We start from the raw sequence: 15,751 nt of genomic DNA on the forward strand, positions 1-15,751 counted from the left end.
GGCTCAGAAAGATTTTTCGTGCCTCATTTTACCTCATTTTTGTTTTAATATTACTTCATTGCTTTAAGAATAAGTATTTACTTTAGTAAATCAAATGATTTTATTTTGTTTTACACTCATCATAATCAAAATTTAAGAGCTAGTTTCTGTCGGTTGAGTTATTTCCAAAAAAAAGTACAAGGACTTCAATAAGTCCCGAGGGTTGCTTGCAGGACACAATTTGGCAATGTTGCTGGTAAACTTCGAAACTTTTTCCGATGAAAACGACAGATCGATCCGACATGTACATGTACTCAAAAGTATATTTAAATTTTATTCTAATATACCTTTTATTTATTCACCTTTACGTATTATGTCATTGACATAATGAAGACACTCTGGGAAAGTCAAATTACTAGAAATATGATTCAATATATCTAAAAGTACAAATAGAAAAAAAAACCTTGACTGTACCAATCAGTCGTAAGTCGATATATGTCTCATGAAAAATCGTTCGTCGATGAATAATAAATATTCTACCTAAAATACAGCTACAGAAGAAGGAAGGAAAAAATCTTTGATAATTTGATGTGTAACTGGTATTTTTTTAAAATAAATTTAAGGCAAAAGAATAAATAGGGAATGCGCTTAGATGAGAAGTAAATCGACAACATTCAACAGTCCACAATAGTGAGTGGCGATGGACACAAGAGAACAACAACACCTATAACCGCAAACAATACCAAAACACCTAAAAACCAGTTTATGAATATTGTATACGTAATAAATGAAACAATTCTACAATTGAAATCTTAATTTGAATTCTGTAAATGATGACAAATGCGCGGCCCCGTGATTCTTTTTTTCATCCAAACGTAATCCGCAAATACATTTCTTTGCTGTAAAAGTTTGGTCGTCAGTTGGTCTTGTTTACGAACAAAGAGCAAAGTTCAGCAAGAAAACTAAAACTGCTGACGTATTCCGACTTTTTCTCGGTCTCCGGAGCTGCTCACGTGTCTCTTCAATTTATCAGAAACAGTCGAACAATCCAGTTTATCTAACAATCGTTTCGCTAATGAACTTTTCTAAGAAAATTACTTTTCGTCAATATTTTCTTTCTTCATAACTCTTTTTTTTGTTTGTCATGCTCGCGTTTACCTAACACCGCCGTATCGCCCAACAATTAATCCATCTCTCTTTTTGTCTTCCTCTCTCATTTACTTTCGCCATCTTTATGAATAGCTTTATTTCATAATTTAATATAAAAGTAGTCACATTTGTCATACTAGGAATCACTCTTGTGTAGGGGCGTGATTTCCTTTCCTTCGCCCCATTCAGTGTAATAACGAGAGCGTTTCTTTCCAACCCTTTTTTGTGTGAAGCCCACATTTTTCAGTGGCGAGCGAATGGAACGCAATTTGTGTAAGTCGAACCACTTGCTCCGGCTGCCTCCCCCAGAGGCGGTCTACCGTGGGGCCAGGGGCCACTGGGCATTGCCTATGTCTTACGCGATGCATTTCGACGGGGCCCTGTCAGCTCTTTTCATTTTGATGAATGATGTGTAATGGTATCAGCTTAACTCCTCAAGAACTTACAATAAAAAGTTTTTATTTTGGTTAATACAAATTCATAACGTTTTGTAAAATCTGCAATTGTTTTATTATTATTCGATGTGGGCCCCTATGTTAATCCGCCTCTGCCCCCGCTTTCCTCTTTTCCCTTCTGCCAAGTCTCTGTTTGTCATTCCGAGTATGTTGAACACTCTGGACACGTGAAGTATCTCATTACAAGCTGTGACTGTGACTCTTGTAATGTTGAAGTTTTATTGTATTTGCTGGAAGATAAGGTTAATTTTTCTGCATCATATAATATTCAACTTGACCTTAATTTCAAAATATTCATTCATTAATTTTACAGTGACAACAACATGGGGCAGATTTATGTATTTGTTTATATAGTCAATATTATTAATTTTTCTAGAAATATTTTATAGGAAGGAGATATTCATGACCGCAGAGCCAGGTTGGGTCGGCTAGATTGTGCATATTATGGTATAATTATTGAGTCATGGACACAAATTTAAACACAGGAATACCTATTAATATTTAATTGGTGTTAAATGTTAAATCTATGATATATATTTTGATCGGTGTTACAACAATAGAGTCAGCGCCTCTATCGGCGCTATGTAATACTTCTATTGTCCATTGCACATATGTAGTTTAGCATATTAACCATTTATTATAATTTAACAAAAATGAAGATACTTCATAAGAGAGTTATATTATAATATTTGATGGTGTTTAATCGATAACTTTAATAAATTTTCAATTAAAATTTAGACTTGGACAATCTCTAGTATATCTCCTACTTTTCATTTTAGACAGCTTCGCCTGTCCACCGCGTCGATTTTAAAACGAAGTTGTAAGCATCGCAGACTCGGAGTGACACTCGACAAATTGTGCCGAATGCAATTTATTGCTGGGATGAAGTCAGCACCCCCCTCCTCCCTCGACACGACGTTGACTCACCCCCGACCTTCAATCACGTCACTTCCTTTAGGCAGGTAATTGATTAATGTGCTTTATTGTGTAACGTCGTAATCTTAGCAGTATCTCCATTTCAACAGTTTTGCGGGATTAGCAACTTTTCAGTTAATTAAGGTTTCCATGGCTTGTATAAGACCTTAAACGTAAATAAATAAGTGGACAGAAAAGTATCACATACGGTTTATGTTACACTAAGCAAGTGCTCGTCTGCGCGGCGATAGCAGCGACACTTAGTAGCTTAAGCAGAAGACCCTTTGGTCTGCTCAAAGGATTCCAAGCATTCTCGTGGCTGGGTATCATATACATGCCTAGCCATAGCACGCTACATAACTATGCACTATTTAGTTGTTTATGTGCCTTCGTCAGAACATAGAGAAAAAAGTTAAGCGGCCAAATCAAACATTAAAATAAAATACATTAACTATGTATGTGCTGACGATCGAACAATACAATATGAAATAAAAGAACCCTTTTACCCATCTTTCACCTAAAGTTGCCATCAGGTGAGAAGACTGGTGAGACAAAAATCGTGGTTGAAATGTGAATTTTTTTCGCGTTGATCGATTTAATCGATTACTACTCCCACGTGACAGGTCCTTAGTCTCTGTAATTTGTGTTCTAAGTGCCTAAATACGATGCGCGTGGGTGAAGATTAATTTGTGTTATTGTGAGATGTAACCCGTGTATTGAACTGGGGCTGAGTTGTGTAGCTTGATAAATGGGCCCTGGCGTAAAAATGATTTGAGGACCCAACCGCTAACTAAACACTCTGAGACCATACCCCTACTACTAAACTAACTAAACTAAGCTGTTCTGTCTTGAACTGTATATTTTGAATTTCAGATTTTTTCTGTTACTCTAGCTTCCAATCTGTCAAAAATGTCAAAAATGATAATTTTGTGTCAGAGGACGTTCCGTTTTGTGTCGCTGCGTCGCGGTAGTAAGTATACGATATGATGATTCTGCGACCTACAGATGGAGTGTGTAATTCCGCCCTAAAATAGTACCATTCCATATCCACGTATGAATATCCCACGAAATGACTAAAGGAATAAAGCCTAGGCAGTTCATTGTAACAGTAACATTACCAAGGAGGAGATTTTTTAAGCTGACACTGGGCTTAGCGACATCACAGCCCTAAATGCTACCGAGATAACGTGAGTATGAAAGAGAAAGTGTGCGACCAAAAAATGATCGCTTATCAGAGACCTATGAGCCCCCGAACTTAGGGGCCCTGGTGCACGCTACCTATTCTCAGACAACTACGTCACTGAGGTCACAAGGGTCGTGTACCCGCAGCATCACGCTGATTTGCATGTCTCCTCGTGATTTCATGACTTGGTCTTTGTGCGGTAATTCCTTCTCAGAATCGTGACGCACTGTTATGCCGCGTGTCGCTGACGGTGATACCTCCAGACGATACGCTAATGAATGACGATTTTCAGTGTTGGCCATAGGTAAAAGAAAAGTGTTGGCATTCAAATGTCACAATTTATTGACTCTATAACTGATTAATGATAATTGACTGATGAATCTTGTAGTAACCGCAAGGGATCCCCATCACGTAGTTTTGCTACGCTTTACATCAATAACTTTTTAATTGTATTGTACAAAAATGTACAATACAGTTTCCTAGATTTTCACTACTATTTTTTTAACCTTGAATTGATGTGTCCCACTGCTGGGCAAGTCTCCACTTTATCTTTCCACCCATCTCTGTCCAAGGCGGAGTCTAGCCATTACAAAATATGAGATAAATAATTTTGCTTCTTTTCATAATTTTACTAGAATAGAATAACCTTTTAATAAAAACAGCGCCATTGTTTTGCCTGATATGAAAGTGGTGACCAAAGAATGTTGAGTAAAAAACAAAGCAATAAATAAATAAATGGGTAATGGTAATCGGTGGGAGTGTAGTGGCGTAAAGGTGGGCAGTGGCGCGGGACGGCCCGGGATCGACCCCGCGGCGGTTGGAGTCCGATTGGACCTGTCAGCAGCATGCAATTGCATTGTGCATATCGGCAAGCGGACGACCGGTAGGACAACACAGTTGATTACCTAGGCATTGCTATATCTACTAATATGTAAATCTGTGATCTAAACCGAATGACAATTTACCTGGCTTATATCAAAATCAAGTACACATAAAGTACATGGTCAAAACGTATACGGAAACATGATATGATTAAGGACGAGTGCTGATGACAAAAAAAGATATAGGATTTACTAAATGAAGTAATTTTAATACGTGATCGAGCTTAATTGAGTGTACTCTTGTTGTACCGTTTAACTATGAAGATATAGAGTGGGTTTCACCAGTCAACGTTAACCTTAAGACGATAAGACTAAATGGCATACTTTTCGTTGTTGTGCGCAGGTTAAAGTTAAAATCAAATTTGACTGGTGCAACCCATCGTAAGGATCATCGTCAAAACAAAACAAAAGGACATTTTTTTCATTCCCTGGAATAATTTTGTTTATATAAAAATAATCACGCGACAATCCCTATCCGAAGGTAGCCATGCGTCAGAGCCGTTTAGCTCCCGATTCGCATTATCACCTGCACTGGTGACAATGCGAACATAAACCTGCGAGTTGTTAGGGCACACAAAGTTGCAATTCACAATATTTTTCATAAATTGCGGCCATAAAACGTTCTAGAGGTCCTCGCTCGGCTGGGTGGAACTATCTCCACTCCACCATTACGCTCGCTGCATAAAACTTGCTAATTAACATACCTATTCACTGTACGATGTTCAAATATTTAAACGCTCCCTCGGGCAAAGTGGAACGGCGCGGAAGTACCTACCTATTTCATTTCCCGCGGAACTCCAATCCGCCGACAATGATTTATTCTATTGTCGTATTGAAAAAAACGTCATCGTTGTTATTTTCACCAGAAAGAATGAGGGGAATTGAACGTTGCGTGAAACGCAAATTTCGCTGAATTTCGTTATTATTATTCGCTGCCGGTGAAGATTCGCGATAGCGAGGGACTGTTGTGAAAAATCTAATAAAGAGGAGTGTGCGGAATGGGTGTATCTCAGATTGGAAATATCGCTTAATGCTCAAAGCGACAGGCGCCGAAATTATTTCGGACGCAAACAATTTCCGAGAATTGCTGCGAATTTTATTAGGTAATTCTTTATATACCGTGCGCGAGATTCGGTCAAATCTAAAACACTTTATGTTATTATTTGTATTAATTACTTACTATGCAAGGACATTATACAGTTACAACCGGACGGTATCTAACGACTGCGGCGCGCCGGTTAAAATCAACGTCAAAATTTGCGGTGCAACTCATCCTAAATGTCCTTCTTGTCTTACTTTGGAGCTTTTCCTATCGAAAAGGGGGTTTTTGACTACTAGTGGGACATCAGAAATCCCTTGTAAAGAGATATAAGAGCGAGCGATTTACCAGAATGAATGCTACTTAAGAACCGCACGTTAACGTATAAAAATGTTTTAACTACTATACTTTTACAAAGTTTACGATAAAACCAGGGTACTTAGTTATAATGAATGCTATCATCAAATTAGAGCTTTACATAGTTAAACTCCCATCGTTTTAACAAGGAAGCGTTCTCGGGACGGTTTAGTTCTACTTTTTATGTGACCTAGTTTTTGGAATATGTTCTACCTGAAGCTTATGCAGGAATAGAGATACTTTATAGTGCTACTTATATCTTGGTACAACATTATCATTACGTAGTATAAAAAGTTGCTGTCTGTCTGTCCCTATGTATGCTTAGATCTTTAAAACTACGCAATGGATTTTTGAAGCGGTTTTTTTTTTTAAATATACGAGTGATTGAAGGGGAACCCGTGCGAAGGCGGGGCCTAAATTTAATAATATATTCATTAACTTCTGACATGAGTTTTTGAGCAAATCATTTACCCTCGATCGACCCACTGTCTTGATTCTGTGGTCTTGATCCACACGTATTCTAATATGACGTATTATTGGACATATAATGTATATATGATTAAAAACCTCGATTATTAAAAACAATTTAGATAACTACATTGTTTTCAATAATCGACGTTTTCCTTTTTTTAGGTTATAACCTAATTACCCATTAACCTATGAATATTTATTCCATCAGTTTAGTGTCATTTTCACAATCATCTTAGTTAACGTAAGTTTAAATTTCACCCTGAAACTAGTTTGGTGTATTTTAAATCATCGAGGGTGTAAATAAAACCCAAATTATGTAAAGCGAGAAGATAAATAAATAAAACGAGTCAACGAATTCAAGGATAATTGTGTTGCGTCGCACCTCGATTAAATTTTACTTACGAACCTTTTTTACAATTAGTGAGTAAACTTCAACGATTTCAGCGATTCTACTAACTACAATATATATGTATAACTATCTATAAGGGTCAAATAACACTGAGTTAAGCCCAAAGTAAGCCCGTGACTTGTTTTATGGGATACTAGCTCAACGATACTATATTTAATAGCAATATAGATATAGATAACGATCCAAGACCTAGATCAATCTGAAAATATCATTTTCCATCTTGACCTGACCGGGATTCGAACCCGGGACCTCCAGTGTAGCAGTCCGGCATTATGACCATTAGTCCACGGAGGTCGTCGAACAATACGATCAACGTCAACAAACCAAGCAACAATTCAGAAAGTTAACAAGTTTGATATCGTTGAAACCAAATATAAAATCCAGTGTAATGTTCCCAAGCAGCATTTCGAGGCGGTGTTGCCCGTTTAAATATTTAGATCTAGCAACACTCGGCGCTCATCCCTAGGGACCCGTTTAGATTTTGAATGATAGAGGCTCCACAGAAAGATTCGCCGTGGGTCCATGAAACCTCTTACCGTTCGTCATATTATTCTGAATATTATTAGGGCCATACATAAGAGGGAGTGGATTGAGTAGGATCCATATCCGTAGTGTTGTTTGATAGATGGGGAATCACTTCCATGTTCTAGTGGCTCATTTATCATATTATCAGGAAAACTTAGGTTACATCGCGATACGTTACTTTAGAACCCGAAATATTGATAATAATAATAAGTTATGCGCGGGCGAAGCCGCGGGCATAAGCTAGTGCTATGATAAATAGTTGTTTCATAGAAATTATGCTGTAAGGCGTCTGGATCTTTCAACATGACCTCTGTGCATCCTCTATGCCCTTGTATAACTTTTTGACCGGTCGGCCACAGGAGCTAATTGGATAAGGCCTGCATCTGTTCTTGACAAGGAGATTAGGCTTAGACAGCCTCGCCGATTTGATGTAAATATTCCCAAAGCTATCTGATCTATCTAAAGCCCAGTTTATGTTCGTTGGTTAGTACAAAGTTTTAAAAAAATCATATATTCAATGCAAGATGAAACATAAATACAGTAATTACAGAACTGCGGAAAGGGTATATATGTGTAATATGAGAGGCTAAATACATTTTGAATAAAGGTATTTTAGCCCAAATTTTAAAAAATAAATGAATTATTGCTAGACATATACTTTTTAAATATAATAATATAATAATAATAGTTTTTATTCAAGACCCATATAAGATATTTTTTGTTAGTAATATAAACAGCGTAAGAACTAAGTGTTAGTAACACAAAACATACAACAGATACATAAACACACACAAACATATAAATACATATAGTCACATTTGTTTATTTTTCAGTATGTGTATCATTGCTACATGATACACATACTGAAAATCATTTATTATGAAATATCATTAGGTTATTCATCCCGATAAATTGATTTTGCAGTGAACTCGCTCCACTATTATCAGAATTAGTACATAAATTCAAACCGATGTTATTCTAAGATTTCTGCGTGTGATGGATACAAAGGAAAATATAAAAACATGTTTTTTACAGTAAATAAACAAATATAGATTTGCCTCAGGCGTTTTCCTCCCTGAGGGCTGTGGGCGGACGCGATCATGGGAGCCTACTTACAAATGATTACATTAAAACACGAATAAATTAAAGTTCTGTTTATGTTTGTTTGAGCAGGAAGAATATTACGTTGTTATTTTATTAATTGAAAAAGTTAGCAACCGCATGTTTATCCCATTTGAGCCGAGATAAACAATAGAATTTGTTATGTTTATGTACCGTGTATAATAAAAGTTCTTCGCACGGTTGTAACATCTTTGGTTATGTAAACCAAGAGTTTCTGGATTCAGTGCCCGTTTTACGTCTTAGTATTTAATCACTTTATTTTCTTTATCTAAATTTGACGAAACAAATATTTCAATCACCTTTATGAGATTTTTAAAACTGCCTGATATCTGAAATATATTATCTAGCACGAAGGGAAAATCAATAGAAATCTGTTAGGAAAACTGCCCAAGATCCAATATACTCGATATATAATAAATTACATATAATAAATAATGAAATAAATCGTGACCGAATTGAAAAAACTTTGAAATGACACCCTCAATTCACAACTTTGATAGATAAGAATTGGTTTTCAATGTTTGCATATCGTCTTGAATTTAGTACATATTTATGAAGGGCCATGCAAGTTACTTGGTAGAAACGGGGAGAGTAAACGTGGCAAGAAACAGGGTTACCAACAACCCACAATAGATAAATATTCTAGTTTCGTAATTAGAATCAACGTTATAGTCTCAATCTCACGCTCAATCTCATGTAATTCATAATAAATGTATACCTACGAGACTTTACCAGTGACTTTTTGTTATTCGCTTTTAGTTTGAATTTTTTTGCGCATGCAAATTACGAACTACGCACCGAGTTCGATAGCGGTACATTATGGAAATCGCTTTTTGTACGATCCGATAAAATAAAATATTCATTGAGAATCAATAAACGTTAATTATGAATTAAATTAACAATGTTGTTAATAACTAATTTCAGTTTAACATTTTCCACCATTGTCATCGCAATAATTTGTTTCATAAATAATAATAATCCTGTTATTTCCAAGCGATAGCATGGAAATTCAGCTGTATTTATTTTCAAAATCTACCACTAGTAGTACCATTTTCCGGAATAAATTGTATAAAGTATCTTCATACCAAATGTCAAGTTAGTCGGTTCGTTGTATATTGCGTGATGCGTATTTAAACAGACAGTTACGAATGTATTATATTATCTGTATGCCTTCGGATTCACCCGTGTGAATTTCTCTGCGAAAGCGGAACAGACATGATTTTCATACAAACTTTCACCCCCCCCCCATTATAGTCTTTAGGGGGTCAAATTTCAGCAAAATCGGTCCAACGGTTTAGCCGTGAAAGCGGAACAGACAGAGAGACTAACAGATTTTAGCATGTATAATATTAGTATGAATATAGATTCCTGCAGTGGAAGCCCTATAGCATGCTTTGCAAAAAATCTCGTGGACGCGTGAACATAAAATAGTCGAGCAGTCCCTGGAGACCGCACACTGGCCAACTTTATAAAACTTGTGAGATGTAGCCATCTGAATATTATCCTCGCACATTGAGATGAAACGAGACGAGATGATATCTGGCGCGAGCCAATTTATCTAAATAAGTTTTCGCTCCATGTATCATATAGATATATCCGTCTCTACTTACTTTTGATATATTTTCTGTGGCTGCGTGTGAAATTACAAATGTTTCATATATTTTAATTACCATGCCATTAAAAGAGCTACAATTTGTAAAGTAAGAGTAAAGTACAAATATTACGTGACACTACATACAATAGACAAAATATTTTTATATACATACATATATACATGCTAACTCTTCGTCCTTTTCTACGAGACAAACTAGGTACCGTGACAAATAGTTTTTCTACAATAATTAGCATTTCCATTATCTGAAAATTGCCAATATCTCGCTGTCGTCGTCGACTCTATGCCAATATTAACCCAACGCTAAAACTTTATAGCTATTTAGCTATATCACCCTTTAATTGAATAGTTTTCGATTACCGAAGTTTGCTAGTACTCCCTTGCTCGTCTTTTGAATCCTCACACAAAAGATTCGCAAGACGGGAATGAAAACCAAGCTCAGTCTATTAGAAGTTTTCATTACAAAGTGCTGTATTTCTAGTTAGGGAAACATTGAACTTCCGACGGGGCTAGTTAGTTTCGTTCAACATTTGTCTAACTGTACAAAGAAGAGATACAGGCTTGTATTTAAGTACTTTTATATAAGTAACTATTATGTTTTAAATATAGCAGGACTAGGTGATTAATTGGAACATTATTAAATTCGGCGAAATAATTATCGATTGAATCACCTAATTCATCACGACAGACTATTTAGCCTTTTATCACATTGCCTCGACATTATCAATATTGTCGTGTGTCTGTTGGGCAAGGATATAAGGAAGGTAGGTATAAACGGCAAATGTAACCTCATAGTAAGGCCCTGGGAGTTCGTTCTCCTGCACTCCCGGTTCCTGCAGTCTCCCAGGAAGCAGGTTGAACGCAATTTAATCTATGCAGTGATGCGCGTTTCCCACATGTTAGACGTGTTATACATTTTGAATGCCGTAACATTGAGCGTCTCCTTAGTAGACTACGACTTTACGCTTGTCATCTCATCTGGGCGTTTTCCCAGTTTCTTAGTATGTTAAGTGTCAGAGCCCAGAGTCCGCTTTCCTACATTTTCTTGTCCACAGGCTTCTAAATTCTTAGTTGTCATACCATTGCCATGGTTATTTGCCTTGATGACTTCGGAGCTTTATCAGCCGATGAGCGAAAAAATTTCTTCCGAAAGAATTCAGAAAAAAATTCTATGCTGTCTACTTGGGGTAACAACTAAGAGTTACCCCAAGTTGAGGTATATTGCGCTACTTCAACATAGAGTAAACTATGTTGTTCACAGTTTTATAGCCATGGGATTCGGTCCTACCTCATAAAATATCCGCTAACAAAGAATGTGGGTTATTGTCATCCCACGCAAACGACAAAAAGAAAGTTGCTCAGCCGCTTATTAAGGCTATCGCTGAGTTGCCATTAGAATAATTGCCCCATTGACATGATGACGTCATCAATTCGGCTTTATTGCCGTGTTTTTTGATGAATGACCCGGGCTTGTTGACGATTACAAAAACGATAACTAGTGTTATGTCATAAGGCATAAGGCGTCGGAGCCCAAAAATTTATAAAAAGTGGGCATGGAACTATGGAAGACAAATGCCTTTACCCAGCAGTGGGATAATTAAAAAGGCTATAATATAGCATTGTAACTACTTTTGAGTTTCCGAGAATAGGGCACACAAATTATTTATTTAAGCTTTGCAATTGCAATAAGTCAACAATACAATTTGTAATTGTATAATGCATTATGTAACAGTCAACCTTTGGGTCAAACAGAAAATGCTATGTGGGGTTTGTTCGGCCACGCGAGCGAAGTGGTAGGCATCAGCATAGATAATAAATACAGTACATCGACTACACTATATAACTATACGAATGAGATTGATAAGTGTAAAATGTGTTTATTTTATTAAAATTCAGCCTAGCAACTATTGTTTGAGCTACATCTATGGTATGCTCTTGGCTCTAACGTTTGCGACTATTTGTGACCCACTTTGCAAAATACAGAGTTTGTTAACTTTTAAATCGTTTTACGTAAGCCGCAACTTTGCAAACCTCGATAGAGACAAACGGGGATAAAGCGACAGGCATTTAAGTGCAATTTGCAAGTTTAGATTTAGACATTTTCGTAAACGAATTACTTTTTCTTCGTCGAGTCGACTATTCTAATTGCAACGTAAAATAAATTACATTATTTTGGAATAAAAGTTTAATTAATTACTAAAATATGTTACTTTATAATTTGCAGGAATTATGTGAAGTTTGACATTTCAAGTCCATTATATCATGGTATTGTTAGGTGGTAGGGTAATCTCAGGTAGGGTTGGAGTAGAAATAGGCAAAGCCAAACAGTTGTATAATAGTATAATTAATAAAATACAGACCTGTGAACAATAAAAAAAATACATGAACTATAGCACTAAATCACTGTAAAATTTAGAACACTTTTCCGAAACATATTAAAACACTTACCCTTCAAGGGTCTATAAATAATTTAAGATATTTTATTATATATATAATTTATTATTATTACACCGTACTGTGGTACGTGCCGATATCGATATCAAGTGGAACAATAATTTAAAATTTTGAATTTAGTCTGAAATAAATAAAAATCATGCCAGCGCGCACGCGATATGACTAAAGAGGTCATAATGCGTGGCGTTACAGTATGAATCAAATAAAAGAGGTGGTTTCGTCTCGATATTTTGCTAGTAAAAATTTAAAAATTCGATTAATACAATAAAATAAAAAGATCTCAGACTCAGCTATCGTGTATTCTGTAATTATATTCTGAATTTCACAAAAAAGCATTTCGAACTGCTGATGTCGTAATAAAATATTTTATCAGGCTCGACAATGTTTTAGAATTAGACTCCTAAAAAGGTTCGCAGGGACATTTCCAACCGCACATAAAGTGAACGAAAAGCCTTTTAATGATGGAAATGGGATAGCTTCACATATGGAGTAGAAAAATGACAAGACGAGAGGATTGAACAGGTCAATGAGGCTAAGAACTTGGGTATAGTTTTTGATGATCGGTTACGCTTTGAGGGGACATATTTTAAATTTAATTAGAAATTGCTTTTACAGGCTTAAGGAAAGCAAGAGAAAGCAAGAATAATTATTTGTGAGTCACTTATACTTTCTCGTCTAAACTATGGTGATCTAGTGTATGGTCCACGTTTATTGTATAAGACTAAACGTATGGTGCAACGAGTGCAGAACGCATGTTGTCGTTTCTGTTTTGCTATTCCGCCTCGCACACACGTCACGCTTTACCTGAATGATAAATCCATGTTGAATATGGAATCGCGGAGACATTTACATTTTGCTATGTTAATGTTTGATATAATTAAATTTAAAAATATTGATTATTTATATTGCAAATTACAATTTCATCGTCCGAGTATTCGCCGTACTAGAATGCCGCTGATGTTCCATATTCACCGTACTTTGGCTTTCACTGGCAGTTTCCGTCGTCAGGCAACCAAGTGCTGGAATAATATTCTAAAAAAAAAAAAATTTAAGACGTTTATTTTAGAAAACCAAAAAGCAACTTAGTTGCCTGGTGGTGATGTTTGCTCGTTTTGTGTGGCGTGTGACGAGTGGCTTGTATTTGTCTGGTGCTATTGTGGTAGTTTCGGTTTAAATTGAATTCGTATTCCTTTAATCTACTTCCTATTGTCTTCATAATATTAGCAATGTTATTATTTTAAATGTGTTAAGTGTGTATCAGTAATTATATAATTACTATGGCGTGACCGTCTCCGATATGCAGGAAACCCCGTGTACCCTCTGGTGGTATCTGAAAACCAGTGCCCTGCTCTCTTTGTCGAGCAGAATATGCACTGAGATACTGCCCTTTTATATCGCTGCGGCACACGATTGTATAGTTATGTAGAATGTTTCTTGTGTATTTGTCTTGTATTTTAATGGTTCACTGTATTCATAAATGTATATTGTGTGTCCTCGATATAAATAAACAGTTTATCTATCTATCTAAAAACAGAACTGCACTAAATTTTGACAGTATTTTGCAAGTATAAAATTACATTCAGTATTTTGTACTACCCATCGTACCTACCAGTTTAGATTGTTTGCAAATCACAGTGTGCATTGGTGCAGGTGATGCAGTTCTGCATGCCAATTCGTTGGACTTGAATGTATACTGTAACATCGTCCCTTCAGTTTGTGCGTGTGTCCCTTTGTGCCGTACGTCGTCAGGCACCTTAATAAAGGTCACAGCTGTATGGCAATGGGAATCCTAGTTTTTAGGACTTAGCATGACATGACAGTTTTTGTAACGTTTTCACCATTAGATAGTGTGATTCCTGAGGATGGTTGAGGAATATAAGTTATTATGGTTTTAATTGAGCGAAGCCGGAACGGATCGTTAGTAATTAATAAATGCAAGAACAAGAGTGGAGTGTTTATGAAACACGCTTTGTGTAGCACTCTATAATATTTGCCACTCGATGGCTGGATGCTACACTTTATAATATTTGCCATAGACAGAAAGAGACAAAACGTACTTTAGCTTAAAGTTTAACTTTTTTATGAAATTCATTTGCTTTCATTATATTAGAATTCGTTTATCAAATTTCTGTCCACACGAGCAAGCCGTCGTAGGCGTGGGCCTGTACATTATTTGTACATGTATATTAACCACGCATGTACGTGTACGTACATGTAAAATTAATAAATTTAAAGGCAGCCTTGTATTTTTTTTTCATGTGTACGCATCATAAATCAACACAGGGGAGGTTTGCAATTAATCATGGCTTTTGTTTTGATTCTTCCATTTCGAGTTTGACTTCACTGCGTCTGGTTTGATTGATTCGAATGAAAAACTCGGGCTATGAATAATTTTTATGATTTGAATTCCACTATTGGTCTTCACACTTCAACTAACATCGCGATCATTTGAAATTGTGTTTGGTGGTTTGCTCTTTTCTACGGAATTTATAACAAGCGCACAATTTGTTGATTTTTAAATTACAATCCTACTAATATTATAAATGCGAAAGTTTGTGTGATGTGTGTATGTAGGTTTATTACTCTTTCACGCAAAATCTACTGAATCGATTGTTATGAAACTTGCTATATGGGTAAAATATAACCTGGAATAACATATAGGGTACTTTTTATCCCGAAATTCCCACGGGAGAAAAAGCTCCAGGGCGCAGCAGTAACATATATACACACACATTTAATCGAATTCTTCTGTTGATATATAAATGAATATTTAACACATAACATACATAAGACAATTTATGATCGTCATAAATTAAAGCATAGTGCCCAAATGGCCTACAGCATAACTGAACGCTACCCATTGAGAGTAGCAGCCGATTTCATCTGGCACCCTGAGAATGCACGCGCGGTGATTTCAGAATTTAAAAGCTTTTTTATCACAAACACCTAGTTACTATTGATCTTGTCTACAGACTTTCCAGAAACAAAACCTTTCTTCCCGAAGGCGATAGAAACTCCAATAAACTTTAAAACATTAAAGTTATCCTACCTTCCTTCACATAAAAGTCCAATAATATTCCTTCAATTTAAACATTGCTGACTAAAAGAGTGCCAATGTAGAATGTACCTATATTGGTGTAAACCAAGGTTTATGCCATTTTAAAGGCTTTTGAATGGCAACGACATGGCGCAATAAATAC

General features: G+C 36.2%; 1 protein-coding gene and 1 long non-coding RNA gene across 4 annotated transcripts in view; one reads left to right on the forward strand and one right to left on the reverse strand.

Annotated features, from left to right (window-relative positions):
• The window catches only part of LOC128671140 (uncharacterized), a 143,200-nt gene that overhangs the window by 42,440 nt on the left and 85,009 nt on the right, over window positions 1–15,751 (forward strand).
• On the reverse strand, window positions 12,274–15,749 carry LOC128671142 (uncharacterized). Of its 3 annotated transcripts, none has more exons than XR_008404819.1 (3): window positions 15,601–15,749; window positions 12,546–13,583; window positions 12,274–12,457 (listed from the first exon to the last, which is right to left on the reverse strand). It is a non-coding gene; the product is annotated as an uncharacterized LOC128671142 (long non-coding RNA). The 3 variants fall into 3 exon arrangements; XR_008404818.2 differs by having other exon boundaries at window positions 12,284–12,457; window positions 13,356–13,583; window positions 15,601–15,746; XR_010369934.1 differs by lacking the exon at window positions 12,274–12,457 and having other exon boundaries at window positions 12,658–12,672; window positions 13,356–13,583; window positions 15,601–15,747.

Source organism: Plodia interpunctella, chromosome 7, assembly GCF_027563975.2.
Source record: "Plodia interpunctella isolate USDA-ARS_2022_Savannah chromosome 7, ilPloInte3.2, whole genome shotgun sequence".
NCBI lineage: Eukaryota > Metazoa > Arthropoda > Insecta > Lepidoptera > Pyralidae > Plodia > Plodia interpunctella.